General features: G+C 46.8%; 1 protein-coding gene across 1 annotated transcript in view; it reads right to left on the bottom strand.

The window, feature by feature from the left end:
* The window catches only part of NOC2L (NOC2 like nucleolar associated transcriptional repressor), a 262749-nt gene that overhangs the window by 57986 nt on the left and 185964 nt on the right, over positions 1-18799 (bottom strand). The window lies entirely within an intron of this gene.

Below are 18799 nucleotides of genomic sequence, written 5' to 3'. Positions count from 1 at the left end.
CAACACCTGCTGACTGAGGTAGTCTGCCTGCCAATTTTCCACCTCTGGAAAATGCCCAGCAGAGAGAGCTAGGAGCAGAGAGGGCTAGAACAAAGCGTTCCGTCCACTGTAGAATGTCGGCAACCTACCAAGCCGCTAGGACACTTTTTGTGCCCCCTTGGTGATTGAAATATGCCATGGCCATAGCATTGTCTGATTAACACCTGACCAGACAATCTGTCCAATAGATTTGGCAAAGCCTGATCGCCCGATGTTCCAGGATCCACTCCTCCAGAGTCCAGACCCCCTGAGCACAATCCGTGCCCAAGACTCCTTCCCACAATGGGACAGGCTGGCATCCATGGTGACCAGCCTCAAGTACAGGGGAAGAAAGGATTTTCCCTGTAAAAGAGTCAGAGAGCAAAGCCACCAAATCAGGGAACTTCTCATAACCCGGCTCAAAAGGATCACATTGTCTAGACACTGTGGATTCTTGTTCCTCTTGGCAAGAATATCCCTTTGCAGAGGTCTCATATGGAACTGTGCAAACTGAACTGCCTCCAAGGTAGAGACCATCAGGCCCAGCACACGCATGCAAGTCCTGAGAGATGACCTGTTGGACAACGTGAGCCGAATCGCATTTGCAACTTCTGGAGTTTTTCCCCCGGAAGAAACACCCAGGCGAAGAAACACATCCAAGGTCAGGCCCAGGTAGTCCAGTTTGGTGGACGGAACCAGAGCAGATTTTTTTTGAAATTCAGTTTCCATCCAAACTCTTAAAGGGTTCTCACAGTGATGTCCAGGTTGTCCGTCAAGGCAGTAGGAGAGACTGCTCGCAGAAAGAAATCGCCCAGGTACCCCAGTACCAAAATCTCTCACTGATGCAACAATGCTAACAATGGGGCCAACACTTGAGAATACCCGAGGAGCTGAGGCTAGACAGAAGTGTAATGTCACAAGTTGATAATGCTCCTCGCCCACGGCAAAGTGAAGAAAAGGCTGATGTCCGAGATATATTGGGATATAAAAGGTAAGCGCCCTTGATATCTATAGAGGCCAGCAAATCCCCTTGATGAAGGGAAGCCACTACTGTGCGAATGGACTACAGAATTTTTGTACCCGCACAAAGCAGTTCAAGGCCTTGAGGTCCAGGATTGGACAAACTTTTCCCTCCTTCCTGGGAACAGTAAGCCAGTTTGAGTGAAACCCCTGAAAATGTTTAGAATCGGGAACCAGTACAATGACCCCTTGTAGAAGTAAATCTTGCACCCCCCCCCCCCCCCCCCGAGGAGCCCTTGCAGGCAATCTGGGAACAAACAGGTTGGAAGGGAAGAACCTTGCCGGAGGCGAAGACCAAAACCCAATCTTGTAACCAGACCGGATCAGCTCGTGGACCCACCTTTCTTGAGTCAAATAGGTCCACGGTTCTGGAAAAAAGCAAAGACGTCCCCCCCACCCCAGATATCGATGAATCAGGCAGAAGAGGGCTTGTCAGCAGGCCTAAAGGGACCCGCTCTCGGCTTACCAGACGAAGGCCTCTTGGAACCTCCCGAGGGGGTTAGAGGGGATTTCGATCCCTTGTTCTGAGATTCTGAGGAACGAAAGGGCCGCTTGTGAGCAGAGAAGGAGGGGCCACGTTTGCGACGACCCTCCTTGCTCCTGGTAGCCTGTGGGAGAAGAGTGCTCTTCCCCCCTGTAAGACCCTAATGATTTCATCCATGAAAGCTCCAAACAGGCAATCTCCTACAAAAGGGCAGATCAGACAGGACCTTCTTGGAAGCTGTTATGGAAATTTTATTAATATTTATGTGGAAGTTTCTTGAGAATGTGTTTTTAGTTACGTCATTATGTTTCCCAGTGTTAGTTTACCGGTAATCACTATGTACAACGAATATTGCTTTAACTGGCCTTGAGGAAAGACCTGTAATTGTGGAAACCATACATTAAATGGAGACTGCACGCTACTTGTAGCCTGCTTGTGAATTAGTGTGGCCAAGTCAATGAGAATCCATGTGGCAGCCATGTTGCTTTGTTTCACTTTCACTTGGCAGTTGGAGTCTCATGTACACGGCCGTGTTTCTCCATAAACATGCACTCCCCTTTCCTATTGTACTTTTGAAAGTATACATGTCTGATTGGCTGTGTTGACGCCACCTCCCCTGTAACCCCCTTTTGTTCTCAGACTATAAAATAAACAGGAGTGCTGCCTTAAAGCAGGACTGCTACTATGGACATAGACCGTGATACAGCGTGTCTGTGTCCCTCTTTGTTGCCGAGCGCGTTAGGATAACTTTATAAAAAAAAGAGCTGTACATTGTACTTTTTAGTTCAAGGGATTAATGGCGCTTAGCACGTATTAACCGAACAAATTTTTATGTTCCAAACCCCATTAATTTCCACAACAAAGCCTGGTCCGCAGACCAATGTTTGAGCCAAATCATGCATCTCAGGGTCACTGGCGATCCTGGCGCAAAAGCTTTTCGCATTCCATTGAGGTCTGGGAGATCAAAGTTATGATAAACACCGGTCTAAACATCGGCCATGGTAAAAAAGATGCCGGACCAGAGACTCTGCTCTCTTGTCAAAAGGGTCTTTAAAAGACGGAGAGTCCTCCATCGGGAGAAGGGTGGCTTTATTTAACCTGGAAACCTGAGAGTCCACAACAGGTGGGACTGTCAGCCTTTTTAACAGGGAATCTTCAAAAGGATACCTTCTGGCAAAACGCTTTGGTACCCCGACAGTGCGTTTTGGTGAACCTCACTGACTCACTGTGAAAATTGACAATAAAGGCGGGAAAGGGAAACACCTTTGTCACCTTAGAGGATCGGCAGGTACCGAAACATACCGGCTCCTCCCACGCAGCAGCTGGTTCCTCCAGTTTTAAAGTTTCTCGCACTGCTACAATCAGTGCGTCCACTAGCGCCTTTTCGTGTGCAGCTGTAGTGGAAGAGGATTTATCCTCACTATAAGAGCACTCGTGGTGCGTCCGCAGCGGCCAAATCAACCTCAGAACCTGAGGAGACAGAGGATGCAGGTGTAAGCGGGGGGGGGGGGGGGGGGGCTTTTTCCCCCGGCCCCCATCACCCCTAGGAGGGGGGGGGGAGCTAGGTGTGGACAACTGGGGGGTGGTCCACAGCGGGACCCCGATAAATGAGGGAGGGAGGCAAATTGGGGGGGTTCGACCAACCCAGGGAGGGCTCATGTCCCCAACAGGCCACCAGTGAAAGGGGGGACACTACTTCACGCACCATGGAAACGGGTGGGCATAACTCCAGTCAGACCAACACACCATCTTGGAATGGGGGCACTGCGGGCCAGAGGTACGCTGCGACTCTGTGACCAGGTTTGAGTGTCCTCGCAAGAAGTTTAACTCGCCGGTCAGCCCCAGTACAGTCGGGCTATGTCGCGGCTGACCTAGTGCGGAGCGGATTTTGGGTCACGCTCGCTGGCCAGACTGGGGAGACCGCAAGGATCTAGAATATCCAGTGCGTCGCCCAGTACCGCAGTTGGTTGTAGCTTTCACAGGAACAGAAAATAATAAAAGGAAAAAATCAATTTAAAAATAAAAAAAAAAAGCCACGACCAGAGATCCCAGCAAGGAACTAGGTCCTTACTCCTGACTAGGAGCAGTAGCAGGAAGTGGGAGTATACCCCCTGGGACTTGCCCTTATAGGCGTGCTAAAGTGTTTTCCTGCCTAGTGTCCTACTCCTGTAGGGGACAGCATAATCCGATGGTCAAGATGATCTGGAGCTGTGTCCATCAATAAACTAAAGAGAAATAAAAGCTTAAAGAAAAACACCCCTATCAAGAGGGAACAGCCCCTCTTAAACATCAGCCTGCAAAATTTTGCGGCCAAAAGAAGAATCCGCAGATTCCAAAGAACTCTTTTTGATCCATCTGGGAGATAGCAGCCAAAGAAGTGGCCAGCCCTTTTCTTGGTCTGTTTGTAACCACTAAAAGCGAGTCTGACCTCCGAAAGAACTTAGTAGCTGCCAGATACACCCCAATTGCACGAACCACATCTGCAAACCTTATTCCTTGGGATGAGCTGGCTTGGGACACAAGGAAGGCAACACAATGTCCTCATTCAAATGGAAGTCAGAGACAACTTTGGGCAGGAATGATGGACAGGGACGAAGAACCACTTTATCCCTACGGACCATTAAATAGGGACTGCCACAGGATATTGCCACCAATTCCGATACCCTGCAGGCTGAGGTAATAGCCACCAAGAATGCCACCTTCTGGGATAATGTAGGCAAGGGAATCTCCCCAATATTCTCAAATGGAGGTTTCTAGAGAACTGAAAGTACAACATTTAAATCCAATGGCAGCAAAAGAGACCGTACACTGTGCAAACAGAACTGTCTTGAAGGTGGATACCACCAGACTCAGAACTTATATGCAAAATGGGAGAGAGAACTATCTGTGCAACAGCAACCAGTGAATCACGGCCTGTGGTTCCTGAAGTTTGTCCAGAGGAAGGACCACCAAGTCACAACTAGACACAGACCTAGGTAAATCAACTCCCTGTACCGGGATAGGGGAGACCTTAGGTAGTTTGGACATCACCTGAACCTTTGCAGGAAGTAAATCCGCACAAGGAGACTCAGGACCTAAAAAACCTGAAAAGCTTTGTCCTCCTTTCTGGGTACCCCCAAAATAATTATTTCTTGGATCCCCTTTGACGCTCATGATGGTCCATGAAGCCAGAAACCAGCGAATATGGGCAGACCTTCATGCTGAAGGGGTCTTATCTGCTTGACAGGAGAAGCTAGCTCTAGGCTTACCAGACCAAGGTTGCTTGGAACCTCCCGGACAAGATTTAAAAGATCTTGTTCCCTTATTCTCCATCCCAAAAGCACAAAAATAATTTTCTATGGGCTGAGAAGGAGGGCCCTCGTCTGCGAAGAGGCTCCTTCCCTTTCCTTGACTGTGGCAGGAAGGTACTCTTCCCCCTCGTGATACCCTTAATGATGTCCTCCAGGGTAGCACCAAGCAGGCGATCGCCTTGAAAGGGCAGATCATTGAGCACTTTTAGAGGCTTGGTCTGCTGATCAATTCTTAAGCCACAGCACGCGCCTAATCCCCACCATTGAAACAAAGTTTGGACAGCACAGGAGCTGTATCCAAAGCTGCATCACAAACTACAGCCCATGGACCAACTGGTCCCCCCCCCCCCCCCCAGGGCCTGGCCCAAAAGCTTGGGCCATTCAGTTAGGGTCTGAGACATCAGGGCTGAGGCATAGACTGCCGAACCAGCCATAATAAACATGCTGCATGCCACAGCCAGCCCTTTCCTGTCAGCCGGGTCCTTAAAGGACGGGGATTCCTCTCCTGGGATCATGGTAGCTTTGTTCAACCTGGAAACAGAAGGGTCCACGACTGGTGGACTAGTCCACTTTTTTTTTTTTTTTTTAAAGTGACTCCTCAAAAGGGTAATGTACAGCAAAACCATTGGGGACCACAAAGGGTAATTTTGGTTGTTCCCATTACTTACAAGAAAACCAGTTAAAATAATTAACATATTAAACACCTTTGGAGTTCGAGGTGACTTATGCGTACCGAACGACACAGCCATGTTCATGGCTACATCAGCTGCATCCTCCATTTTGTTAAGTCTCATGCACTGCAGTGATAAGTGCGTTTTAGTTCGCTGCTGTGACCATGGAGGAATCATCTTCACTATCGGATGGATCTGGGGGCGTGATATTAAGCCTCCCCTAGATGAGCCGCGTCCACGGTGTCATCAGGCTGAAAATCAGATGAGACAGACTGAGCAGGGAAAGGCGGGGGGCGCTTCTTCCTGGGCCTTTGCCCACACAACACTTCCACCCGGGACACTAAGGACTGTAGGACCACCTTCAGTGCAACCATGGCAAGCTGGGGTTCTGAGGGACAAGCTACCTCCATGAGGGCATAAGTGGGGCAGACGTGACCCTGCGGCTCCATAAGGAAAAGGGAGACCTTGCATTCCAAATGATCTTTTGGCACTACTAAAAGATTCCCCCCAAGGCTCAGGGTACCTATCAGCAGAGAGAGAGAGATAACAGGGACCCCCAAGGACTCACCCTACCGATCGGAGGAGCACCGAGAAATCGGACCCAGCATCACCATGGACGCCATCCCTGTTCATATGTCCCAGGTACAAGAGGAGGAAACTGAGGAGGAGCTTTGGCATCCCCAGGAGGCTTCGGTCACCACCAGGACTAAGGGAAAATGGCCCATGTGACATCAGGCTACACAAACATGGCAACAAACTGGAGACCAGGCAGACTAAGGGGAAATGGCTGCAATCAGCTAAAGCAAGATGCTAGGATCTTCCCTGTGCCCTCTGTGAGGGGACCCCCTTCTGAAGGTAGGACATGTGTTAGGGGAGACTCCGCTGTGCACTCTGCACCCGTCTCTGCATTGGGACCCCCCTGCACTATACCCACACCACTGCAAACAGTGGAGGCATGCATCTAGGGGTTTCATACACTGGAACCCCTCCAGACTACCAGGGCAGGACACACTATCCGAGGACCCTTACAGAGTGGGGATAGCGGGGGAGACCCCAGGGGTCTCCGCTGCATCCTCTGCCCTGGGAACCCCAACAGATTCCAGGTCCAGACTGGGGGGAAAGGGAGTGGGGGAAGCCCAGCTCACCAAGGGTTTTTTAAAGGGTGGGAGGAGGGAACCTGCAGGCAGGTCTGACCATCCCTGGAGGTTAGCCGCGTCCACCCCAAAAAATTTGGCAAAAGGGGAGAAGAGGGCCTGTTTTTACTTTTCCATGGTGCGGGTACCGCTCCAGACAGAGTCCTCACCACCGAAGTAGGGGAGCTGTCAGCCAAGGGAGCTGTCAGCCAAGGGACCTCCGCGAATCAGACCCAAGCCCAGTCGAATGCGTTCCTGCGAGACGTTTAACTTGTGGGCCAACCTATGCCTGTGAGGCTACGTCGCGGCTGACCTAGCGCATAGCTGTGGTCTGCACGCTCTCGCTGGCTGGGCGGATCACTGGATCTAGATTATCCAGTCTGTTACCCAGCCCGGCAGTTAATTGTAGATTTGCCGAGAGAAAAAACAAAAAAGATGTAAGGAAGGAGAAAAAAATTGCTAGGACCAGAGATTCCAGCCGGGAGCCTAGGTCCTTACTTCTGACTAGACAGATGAAAACTGATTACCTAGAGCAGGGAGGGGGGTTATATATCAAGCGGAGGACAGCCCGTGGGCTTTGCCAGGTGTTTTTTGTTTTGCTTAATCCTACTCCTGGAGGAGGTAATATAACCCAGTAGTTATGATTTATGGAGCGCTGTGTCCATCTATGAACGAAAGAGAAAAAACACTAACAATACATATTGTAGTCTTCAGTGCAATGTTTCCCTTACACAGAGGTCATTGAAGTGCACCCTTCAAGTGTCAGTAATGAAAGGTCCCTTAAGATGGCAATACACTGATCAAAATTCAACCAGTGCGAGATGCCCCTTTTCAACAGAAGTCAATAATTTAATCAACTTCTGTTGGAGAGACACGCTGTAAATTTTTTCTCGATCAGCAGCTGCAGCCACCGATTGATGTAACACCTAATCCCAGCAGGAGAGTTTCTTCCATCCATTGCGCTTGTGTTGTATGGATGAGCCTAACCATGCATGGCAAGCTTAACTGTGCACAATTTTCCAAGGTGCATTAAGGCTGGTTTCATGCATTTGCATCTCTTTGAAGTAAAGGTACACTGGCAATTCATAGTTGGAAATGCCAAACTATTACTAAACATTTCTTCCATTAAATGAACATTGGACATTTTAGCATTATATAAACAACTTTATATCTTAAACCACATAGTGTCTGATAAAGACATGACACTTAACTCCACAGTTGAGGACTATAGGATGTCCAACCTTGCGCTAAAGGTGGGTACACATGGATCGCAATTTGTCCAGTTCAGCAAGGAAAAAAACCTCAAGAGAAAACTAATGCAGTCATCACATCCAAGGACGAGTTAGCTACAATATATTACATTGTTGTTGTTATTATTCTTTAGATATTCTAAGGAAAACTATTTATATAGTTGCTACCAGTCTGTGCCTTTTAGATGTATAGAAAGCCTGTGTCAAAACACAAAATATCAGGCAGAATAGGGGAACACAATGACTGGGATATTCTCTTGTCCCCCAGGGCAATGCGACTGGAAGCGCTTATAAAAGTAAATAAAGAATGTCCCTGTAATAATTAATCCTTCTGAGAGCTTTAAATCCCCTGTGTGCTATTCCAAAGTTACCCACAGGTTCATTTGACGTCATCCAGCAAATGGAAGCCCCAGGATTTCCATTAGATTCAACTTACATGTGTGCAAGTACTTTATGCAATATAGACAGACAATGACTCAATCTTTTTTTTTTTTTTTGATTATGCAAAAAGTTCAGAAATCAAATTTCAGATTAGGAAAGTCAGATCAGTGGAAGAGGACTTCTGATTGCTAGTAGTAGACAGACATATGCAACTGGACTAGATTAGTAATGTTGAAGACATTTTATCCAAGTGGCTTTATCAGTTCAAACGAGTACAGGGAAATTATGCCAACATTTATACCCACAAGGTCAGCTAAGTTACATTAATCCTACACCATGGTGCCATGAAATGTGTCCAGGCAGATGCGAACCATACTAGAAATATCATCAGAGAAAAGGAGCACCGATCACTGACCAAGTGCATGAATACGTGAATGAGTGTGGCCACTCAAGCCATGCCATCTGATATGTTTCACTCCACACAAACATGACTTCTGTGACCAAGCCCCTGTGTGTGGGGCGAAACATGTCAGGGGGCGTGGCTGGAGTGGCCCTGGCTGAGGTCACACATTCACATATTCATGCACTGGGTCAGTGAGTGGTGATCCTTCCTTTCTCGAATGATGCTTCCACACCCCGAAAGGTGCAAAGGCGCCTGCTCCCTTAAAAGCCGGTACAAATTAGCGCGACTTGTCAGGCGACTTGTCAACCTGACAATAAAATGTATATCTGGACACAAATTTGTCAAACAGGATATCTCTGCGCTTCTTGGAGGAGTCAGTTCATTAACTGCTAAACTACAAACTGCTGCTACTTCACCAAATAACGATATATATTGGAAAACATAAATAAAAAGAATAGTAGCGCAACAAGTCACTAAGTGTGACTATAGAATAGTAAGACAATAAAATCATACATAAAAAGGGGTGTTACTAAAAACACTCTTATAAGGGTATAAAAGTCCTTTAAAGTCCATAGACCCTCCAGGAGTAAGTGATGCTGCTACTGGATCACCTTTTTTGACCACCACCAAGTGTCACACCAAGGGGTCAGCAGAAATGGAAACTCACCAGATAAAGTGGCTCAGGTGTTCTCACACAAGAGCAAAATGAGCGGATATCCAAGATACAGATGATGGCTGTAGACAAACGACCTGGGTATGTCACCGCTGCATACACTTAATCAGACCTCCTTTCCACAAATTCCACTCAGCATAGTGTGCACATGCAAGGCAAAATAACCCCAATAGTGAAGTATTGTAAAACTCAACTTTATTGAAAGATAGATTGCACTTACATTAGTGGGAAAAGAACAGGCTTCTAAGCAGTAGCACAAGCGGCCAGGGAAGGATCCACACTCGTATAATCACCCGGGTTGACTCCACGCCAGCCCCGATACTTCCGGGTGGGTGAGGATACTTCCAGGGGCGTGACCAGACGACGCATCCGACATCACGTGGCACGGAAGAGAACCCACCCGGAAGTATCGGGGCTGGCGTGGAGTCAACCCGGGTGATTATACGAGTGTGGATCCTTCCCTGGCCGCTTGTGCTACTGCTTAGAAGCCTGTTCTTTTCCCACTAATGTAAGTGCAATCTATCTTTCAATAAAGTTGAGTTTTACAATACTTCACTATTGGGGTTATTTTGCCTTGCATGTGCACACTATGCTGAGTGGAATTTGTGGAAAGGAGGTCTGATTAAGTGTATGCAGCGGTGACATACCCAGGTCGTTTGTCTACAGCCATCATCTGTATCTTGGATATCCGCTCATTTTGCTCTTGTGTGAGAACACCTGAGCCACTTTATCTGGTGAGTTTCCATTTCTGCTGACCCCTTGGTGTGACACTTGGTGGTGGTCAAAAAAGGTGATCCAGTAGCAGCATCACTTACTCCTGGAGGGTCTATGGACTTTAAAGGACTTTTATACCCTTATAAGAGTGTTTTTAGTAACACCCCTTTTTATGTATGATTTTATTGTCTTACTATTCTATAGTCACACTTAGTGACTTGTTGCGCTACTATTCTTTTTATTTATGTCAACCTGACAAGTCGCGCTTTCTCGCGGTCCATTGACCGCTACAGGACCGTTCTAATAGGAGCGACACAAGTCACTCCGACTTATAAAAAGGGTCCTGTACTATTTCGGGGCAACCTCGGAGCGACTTGCATAGACTTCAATTATGTGAAGTCCCTGCAAGTCGCTCCAAAGTCGTGGTGCAATGTAATGCACAAGTCGCCCCCGAAGTAGTAAGGAGTCGTGTTGCCTCAGTGTGAATCGACTCTCACTGTAATGACGGGGAGATCTTTATTGCAGCTTAGAGCGGCACTATTGACAATTGACATGGATGGCACTGCCTGCGCAGGGGAACCTGTGTAGGCAAACTTGGGCCTCACACAGGCGTACGCTTAAATAGACCTGTATGAATGAGGCCTGAAACTGAGTGATCGTATCTATATTTTTTTTGAAGTGTTTAAGCAGATTTTTTTTTATTTTATATGCACCCCAATGCATTCACAATGTTAAAAAATGGTAATAAAATATTTAAAGGATTCTCAAACCACTAATGCACTTTTGCTTTGCTGGAATGCACTTTTCCAGCAGGACAAAAGCGCATCAAAATTATTTACTTTTAAATCCTTTGATACTTTTCACATAGCTGCATTTGCCTGCGGTTTGAAAAGTCCTGCATTCTGCATCTTTGGTGTGCTTTTAAAAAGCACATAAAAAATACACCAAAAACTAACACAGGGTTCATGCGCTTTTGGAATCATCATTCTGGAATGGGCACTCACTGGCATATTTAGTAAACAGGTATTAACACATATGGGCTGTAATGCAATGCATTAAACACGCACTATGCATTTTTAAAAATGGTGCATTTTAGAAGCGCTGCAGTACATAAGAAGCTGCGCTACAGTGTGAAAGCAGCCGGTTCCACTCGATTTTTGGCGTATTTTATTTTTAAAGGCTGTAAATCTGAATCAGCAGATATGTAAAACAATGCCAGCCCCTTTTCGCGGTCACTAGTACCACTGGAGCTCAGTCTTTACCTTGTTGATGTCAGTTATGCCTTCCTCAGCCTCCTCCCCTCAGATTCTGGGAGCTGTCTTGCCCTGCATCTCTATATCCTCCACCCTCTGCTGGTAGCATCGCTCCTGCACAAGAGGAGCAGGAGCATGCAGGCCACTAGGGAAGGCATTATCACTGGCTGTTAAGGGTTCTGGCTCCCTAACCAGCTATTCAAGCATATGGGCTGTAACGCAATTCATATAAAACGTACTGTTTTTTTTTTTTTAAAGCGCATAGTGCGTTTTAGAAGCGCTGCAGTATGAAAGCTGCACTGCAGAATTTTCCGAATTTTTCAAATGTTCAGGCAAGTATAAAAACCTGCTCTGTACCACACTCCAAGACTATTCTATCTAAACCCGTAAAGCAAAAAACACTGTACTTTCCTTTTCTGCAGCCGATCCGGTCTGGTCCCACACTGAGCTGTCAGAGGCGACTTCAGGGTGGAGGCGGGTGGCAGGAAAGGCACTCAACAACGGAAGTCCCATAGTAAGTCTATGGGTGACGTCACTTCCCATTAATTTCACAGCTGTTGTCGGTCCTCTCCTGCACAGAGACCTGACCGGATCGGGTGTAGAAAAGGTACAGTGATTTTTGCTTTACAGGGTTAGATAGAATAGTCTTAGAATGTGGCAAACAGCAGGTTTAGCATTAGTTATGTTTTGACTGGACTTATCCTTTAAGATAAAAAAATGTTTGGGCTTTAGAACCACTAACATTAGTAAATCGCATTTCGTGCCAAAATTAAAAGTGCAAATGTAGCAATATGAATACAAACACCAATTTAAGTGAAAAACACCACAAAACATAAAATGACCCAGGAATATACAGTATTCATGCAAGATGTGTTCTTTTTGGATTCTTGGTGTACAGGCTCTTTAAATAATAGGGACATTAGCCAAGATTCAAGACACTTAATACAGGACATTTCAACTATAGTAATGACATGCCGGTAAAGAGAATGGAGCCCTTGATGTGTCTCCTCTTCCCCTACCCCATATAGGCCAAGCACGTCTCTAAGTGGCACCACCTGCAATCCCCCAGCACAGCTCTATCCTACTGCAGAGACCACAACACGTGGGCGTCTATGATCTGACACTTTCCCGTTGCCGCTGTCCCTGCGAGGTGGTGCCAGAGTGTCTGTGGATAGCTTCTAGCACTCCCAGCCCCCTGATTTATATTACCAGCAGACTGCCATTAAAATATTTATGAAGGCATTACATCCGTGCGTGCTGTTCTAGGGTTGCAGAGGAGATCAGGCTCCGTCAGCCAGCAAACAACAGAATGCTAATTATCAAGATTTATCTGCTCCCTTTGGAGACAGAGGTGCCTGCAATGTACTGCAGTGCAATTCGTGGGAGGTCCACCAAGCAAAAACAGGGTCCAAGAGCAATAGGTGGGTCTATTGAGAATTACTGATATCCAAGGGACGGAAGGTCATTTGCCGGTTTCAATATCACAGTTAAGGGATTTAGTTACACTGAGAGCATCCTACACATTGCCCTGATGACCGTAAACAGCTTACCAATTTCCTCTGTACTAAACACTGTCATTTGCTTCACACATAGCATATCAGGTGGTGTTTATCCACTGTGACATGCTGCATGTTCACCTGTCTTAGTGAGCATAACTTCACAGGCAGTGTTAAATTACAGGACGATCCCGTGGAACAGGATACACTCAACCAAGGGATCAGACAAACCCTATACAAGAGGACACTTGAGGGTAAATGCAAAAGGAAGCAAATGTTGGATAATTGTCTAAAAAGGACTTTTATCTGCCATAAAATGTGTTTGTAATAAATAAGTTTGTGCCAGAAGGGCTGTACTAGAGCTGCACGATTAATCGTTAAAAAACATTGTGATTCACCCCCCCTTCACGATCCGAATTCACTATTTCCTTGATTTTTAATACAGTGCAGAGCTGCTCACTCACAGCTGTCAAAAAAAAAAAAAAAAAAAAAAAGCCTCTGGCAAATGTTTAGCAACATTGCAAAGGCTGGGAGATAACTATAAACATGCTTTACAATGCATCCTTTGAGGGCTGGTTCACACTTATGCGAGTGCGAGATGGCTGCGAATTCGCAGCCTGATCCCGCATCGCACACGCACCCCCGGCAGTTCACACTGCCATATGCGATACGCTGGGGGTGTCAATGTAATCTCAACGACACCCCCAGTTTGATCGCATATCGCAGTGCAATCGTGCAGTTCGCACAGGATCGGATCGCACAAGTGTGAACCGCTGTGCGATCCGATCCTGATGCGGCTAGAAAAAAGGGTACCTGTGCGTGTTTGGTGCGGCTGCGGTGCGAATTTAGCCATACAAACTGTATGGCTAGACTCGCACCGCACAGCCGATCGCATGTAATGTCGGAGCAGTGCGCTCCGACATTACATGTGAACCCCGCACACGCACAAGTGTGAACCGGGGCTCATTCTTTTAGATCAAAGAAATGAACTTCGGTCTGTAAAGGAAGGAATTTTAACCACTTAGGCCCCTTTCACACTTATGCGACCTAAAGGTCACACAATTTAACTGGACTTGAAGCAATGCCTATGTCTATGGACCTCAAAACGCATTAAAAGTCAGCCCAAAGTAGTGCAGGGACTACTTTGAAGTCATTGCGACCTGAAGTCGCACAGATATCAACATTGAAAATCAATGGAGTACGACTTGTCATGCGTCTCTGCAGTCCCAAGTTGCAGGACAAGTCGCACAAGTGTGAAGAGACCTTAAAGACTAAAGCTATTTTCTGACACCTGTTGCTTAAACGTAAAATCAGTATTTTGTGCTACAAAATGACTTAGAACCCAAAACATATTTTTTTTAGCCGAGAACCTAGAGAATAAAATAGCGGTCAATGCATTATTTTGTCACACTGCATTTGCGCAGTGGTCTTTCAAACAAAGTTTTTTTTCTAGGGAAAAAAATTGGATTTTTGTACTTACAGTAAAACCGATTTCTCGGAGTTCGACGAACACAGCACTCCATAAATCATAACTACTGGGTTATATTGCCTCCTCCAGGATTAGGACCAGGCAGAACAAAAAACACCTGGCTACGCCCATGGGCCATCCTCAGCTTGGTATATAATTCCCCTCTCTGCTCTAGGTAATCAGTTTAGCAGTATTAGAAGCACCAGAACTCCATAGAGGGGTGGGAGCTGTGCCCGTCAAACTCAGAGAAATGGATTTTACAGTAAGTACAAAAATCCCATTTCCATAAATCATAACTACTGGGAAATCCAAAAGCAGTGCCAAAAAGAAAATGAGGGGTGGGGAAAATAACCCAAGGCTAAACATAAGAACCCTTACCAGGACACAGGAGCCTTAACCAGGTAACAGGAGTCCCGTCCGTTAAAAAAAAAAAAAAAAAAAAAGTTTAAACAAAAAACACCCCTCTAGAGGGAACAGCCCCTCCTAAACAGCAGCTTGCAAAACTTTGCGGCCAAAAAAAAGCATTCAGCGCCCGAGTAGAAAGGTGGAACCTGACCTTTAGTGGAATAGGCCTGAGTCACCGTCTGTCTAATTCATCTAGAGATGGCAGCCAAAGAAGCGGCCTGCCCTTTTCTTGGTCCATCCCTAACCACAAAAAGCGAGTCTGACCTCTGAAAGGACTCAGTAGCTGCCAGATACACTAGAATCGCACGTACCACATCCAAGGTATGCAAAGCCAATTCCTTGGGATGAGCCAGCTTGGGACACAAGGAAGGCAACACAATATCCTCATTCAAATGGAAGTCAGAAACAACTTTGGGCAGGAATGATGGACAGGAATGAAGAACCACTTTATCCCTATGGACCACTAAATAGGGACTGTGACAGGATAATGTCGCCAATTCCAATACCCTGCGGGCCGATGTAATAGCCACCAAAAATGTCACCTTCTGGGATAACGTAGGCAAGGGAATCTCCCAATTATACTTAAAGCGGAGTTCCACCCTGGATTTTTTTTTTTTTTTTTTTAATACCCCCGGGACAGTCAGGGCTAGTGCATTCCACAATGGCTAGCCTCTGATCTGTCCCGGGTTGCACTTACCTGCAAGACGAAATACTTACCTTGCAAACGTCTTGTCCAGCGCTGCCATCTCAGATGTGGGCAGCTTGAAGCCAGCGCGTCCTCTTCGGCGTCTTCTTCCGCCTTCTGTGGTCCCACGATGCTCTGCGCCGGCCCCGACGTCACTTCCGGGTCGCGCGCGTCACCCCTCCACAGCTTCTGGGCATGCCCAGAAGCTGTTTAGAAGGGGATGACGCGCGCGACCCGGAACTGACGTCGGGGCCGGTGCAGGCGCAATGATTCCTGGGAGCCAGGAAGTGACGACGGGCCGCGGCCGAGGAAGGAGGAAGAAGGAAGTAAGGTAAGTATATTTTCTTCGCTACGAGGTAAGTAAAAAAAAAAAAAATATGCGATTATCCATTTCTTTTTCAGGTGACCCGGAGCGAGAAGATGGAGGTAAGTATAAAAATAGGGTGGAACTCCACTTTAAATGGAGGTTTCTGGAGAACTGAATATACTAAATTTAAATCCCATGGCAGCAAAAGAGACAGTACAGATGGAGCCACATGTCGAACCCCCTGAATGAAGGTACAAACTAAAGAGAACGTGGCTAGGGGTCGCTGAAAGAAGATTGCCAAGGCAGATACCTGGCCCTTGATGGTATTCAGGGCCAACTTCGGATCAAGGCCCAGTTGAAGAAAGGTTACGATCCGAGCCACAGAAAAGGATGGAGGATGAGCGCCGATCGACTCCCACCAAGAAATGTACACCTTCCACCTACGATGGTATATCTTGCTGAAAGACTACTTCCCCGCCTTCACCACAGTAGGGATCACTGATCCAGACAGACCTCTATAACTCAGTACCTGGTTTTCGATAGCCAAGCCCTTAAAATAAGCGACTTCAAAGCAGGATGGTAGATCAGCCTTTGGGACAACTGGTCTTCTCTGAGAGGAAGCCCCCAAGGGACGTTTATGGGCGCCAGACCGATTGGAAGATCCTCGCAGCAATTGCGGAAGAAGCCTGAGCTGAGGATGATACTGGCCTTACTGTGGCCCTTTGAAGCCTGCGGCGTCTGCCAGAGGAACCCATGATCTCGCCACAAATCTCTGTATCCTCCTGTGGAGCCGAACCTGCTAAAAGAGCTGCATGCAGGACTGTGCAAACAGAACTGTATTGAAGGTGGATACCACTAGACTCAGAACCTGTATGCAAAATGGGAGAGAGAACTATCTGTGTGACAGCAGCCGGCGATTCATGGCCTGTGGTTCCAGAAGTTTGTCTAGAGGAAGAACCACCCTGGTCAGAATTAGAATCAGACCTAAATTAATCAATTCGCTGGACAGGGATAGGGGGACCTTGGGTAGTCCGGACATCACCCGAACCTTTGCAGGAATTAAATCCTCACAAGGAGACTGAGGACCTAAAAAAACTGAAAAGAACAAGCTTTGTCCCCCTTTCTGTTTACCCCCAATAGAATCAATTTGTGGATCCCCTTGATGCTCATGAAGGAAGTCCACGAGGCCGGAAAACAGTGAAGATGTCCCCCCACCCCAATAATAGGTGAGGGCATATCTTCATGCTGAAGGGGTCTTGTCTGCTGGTCTGGAGAAGCTAGCTCTAAGCCTACCAGACAAAGGTTGCTTGGAACCTACCGGGGAAGATTTAAAAGATCTATAGCCCTTTTTCTCTGTCCCAGAAGCACAAAAATAATTTTCTATGGGCTGAGAAGGAGGGCCCCTGTCTGCGATTAGGCCCCTTCCCTTTTCTAGACTGTGGCAGGAAGGTACTCTTCCCTCCCGTGCTACCCTTAATGATATCATCCAGGGTAGCCCCAAACAGGCGATCGCCTTGAGGTTTGGTCTGCGGATCAATTCTTAAGCCACAGCATGCGCCCAATCACCACCACTGAAACAAAGTTTGGACAGCAGAGAAGCTGTATCCAAAGCTGCATCACAAACAAACTGCAGCTCATGGACGTACTGGTCTGCTAAATCAACATAAGCAGCGGGAACCTGCTCACCCCCCAGGCCCTGGCGCAAAAGCTTGGCCCATTCAGTTAGGGTCTGAAACACAAGGACTGAGGCAAAGACTGGCCGCAATGCCGAATAAGCCATAGTAAACATGCTGCGTGCCACAGCCACCGCTTTCCTGTCAGCCGGGTCCTTACCCCCTTCCTGACCAGGGGATATTTTGAGATTCGGCACTGCGTGATTTTAACGGAAGATTGCGCGGTCGTGCGACGCTGTACCCAAATGAAATTGACATCCTTTTTTTCCTACAAACAGAGCTTTCTTTTGGTGGTATTTGATCACCTGTGCAATTTTTTGATAATGCGCTATAAACAAAAAAATAAGCGAAAATTTTGGAAAAATAACAATATTTTTCACATTTTTTATATGAAATTCCCAAAAAAAATGTAAAAATCAAAATTTAACATTTTAGGCCAATTTGTTTTCTGTTACATATGTTTGGTAAAAAAAAATCCCAATAAGCGTATTTTGATTGGTTTGCTCAAAAGTTATTGTGTTTACTAAGGGAAAGATTTTTGTAATTTTTATTGTTTTTTTTTTTTTTTTAACGAGTAATGGCGGTGATCTGCGATTTTTTTTTTGCAGGACTGCGACATTGCGGCAGACAGATCGGACCCTTGACTGACATTTTTGACACTTTTGGGGTTACCAGTGACATTACTACAGTAATCAGTGCTATACATATGCACTGTTACTGTAAAAATGACACTGGCAGGGACGGGGTTAACTTTATTGGAGAAGGAGGGGTTAAGTGTGTCCCTAGGGGCGTGTTTCTTACTGTGCAGGGATGTGGCTTTTCTTGTAACAGCAGAGATCTACGATCCTACATAGCAGGATCGTATGATCTCTGCTGTTACACAAGGGAGAATGACAAGCGGCTTTGTTTACATTAGCCACCTGCCTTTCTCCCTCTGTACCTGACGATCGTGAGTGACATGAGCGGGGATGCGCCTCCAGCGGCACGCTCTCGCCCCCTATTGGCTCGCAGGCCAGTGACGTGCGGGTACGTCACTTTGCCTGCGCGGGGCTGACTGCCGCAGTATATGTGCTTGCGGTGGTCGGCAAGCGGTTAAGGACGGGGATTCCTCTACTGGGATCATGGTTGCTTTATTCAACCTGAAAACAGAAGGGTCCACCACTAGTCCACTTTTTTTTTTTTTTTAAAGAGACTCCTCAAAAAGGGTAGCGTACAGCAAATTGTTTGGGGACCACAAAGGGCAATTTTGGTTGTTCTCATTCCTTACAGGAAAACTTGTCAAAATAAGGCACATAAGGAAACACCCTTGGAGTACGAGGCGACTTATGCATACCAAACACCACAACCACGTCCATGGCTACATCAGCTGCATCCTCCAATTTTAAAGTCTCACGCACTGCACTGATAGGTGTGTTTTAATTCGCTGCTGCGACCATGGAGGAATAATCCTCAATATCGGATGGAACTGGGGGTGT

Source organism: Pelophylax lessonae (genome assembly GCF_965119305.1).
Source record: "Pelophylax lessonae genome assembly, chromosome: 12".
Classification (NCBI taxonomy): domain Eukaryota; kingdom Metazoa; phylum Chordata; class Amphibia; order Anura; family Ranidae; genus Pelophylax; species Pelophylax lessonae.
Note: the sequence above shows the minus strand (reverse complement) of the source record. Positions and strands in the feature narration are given on the sequence as shown.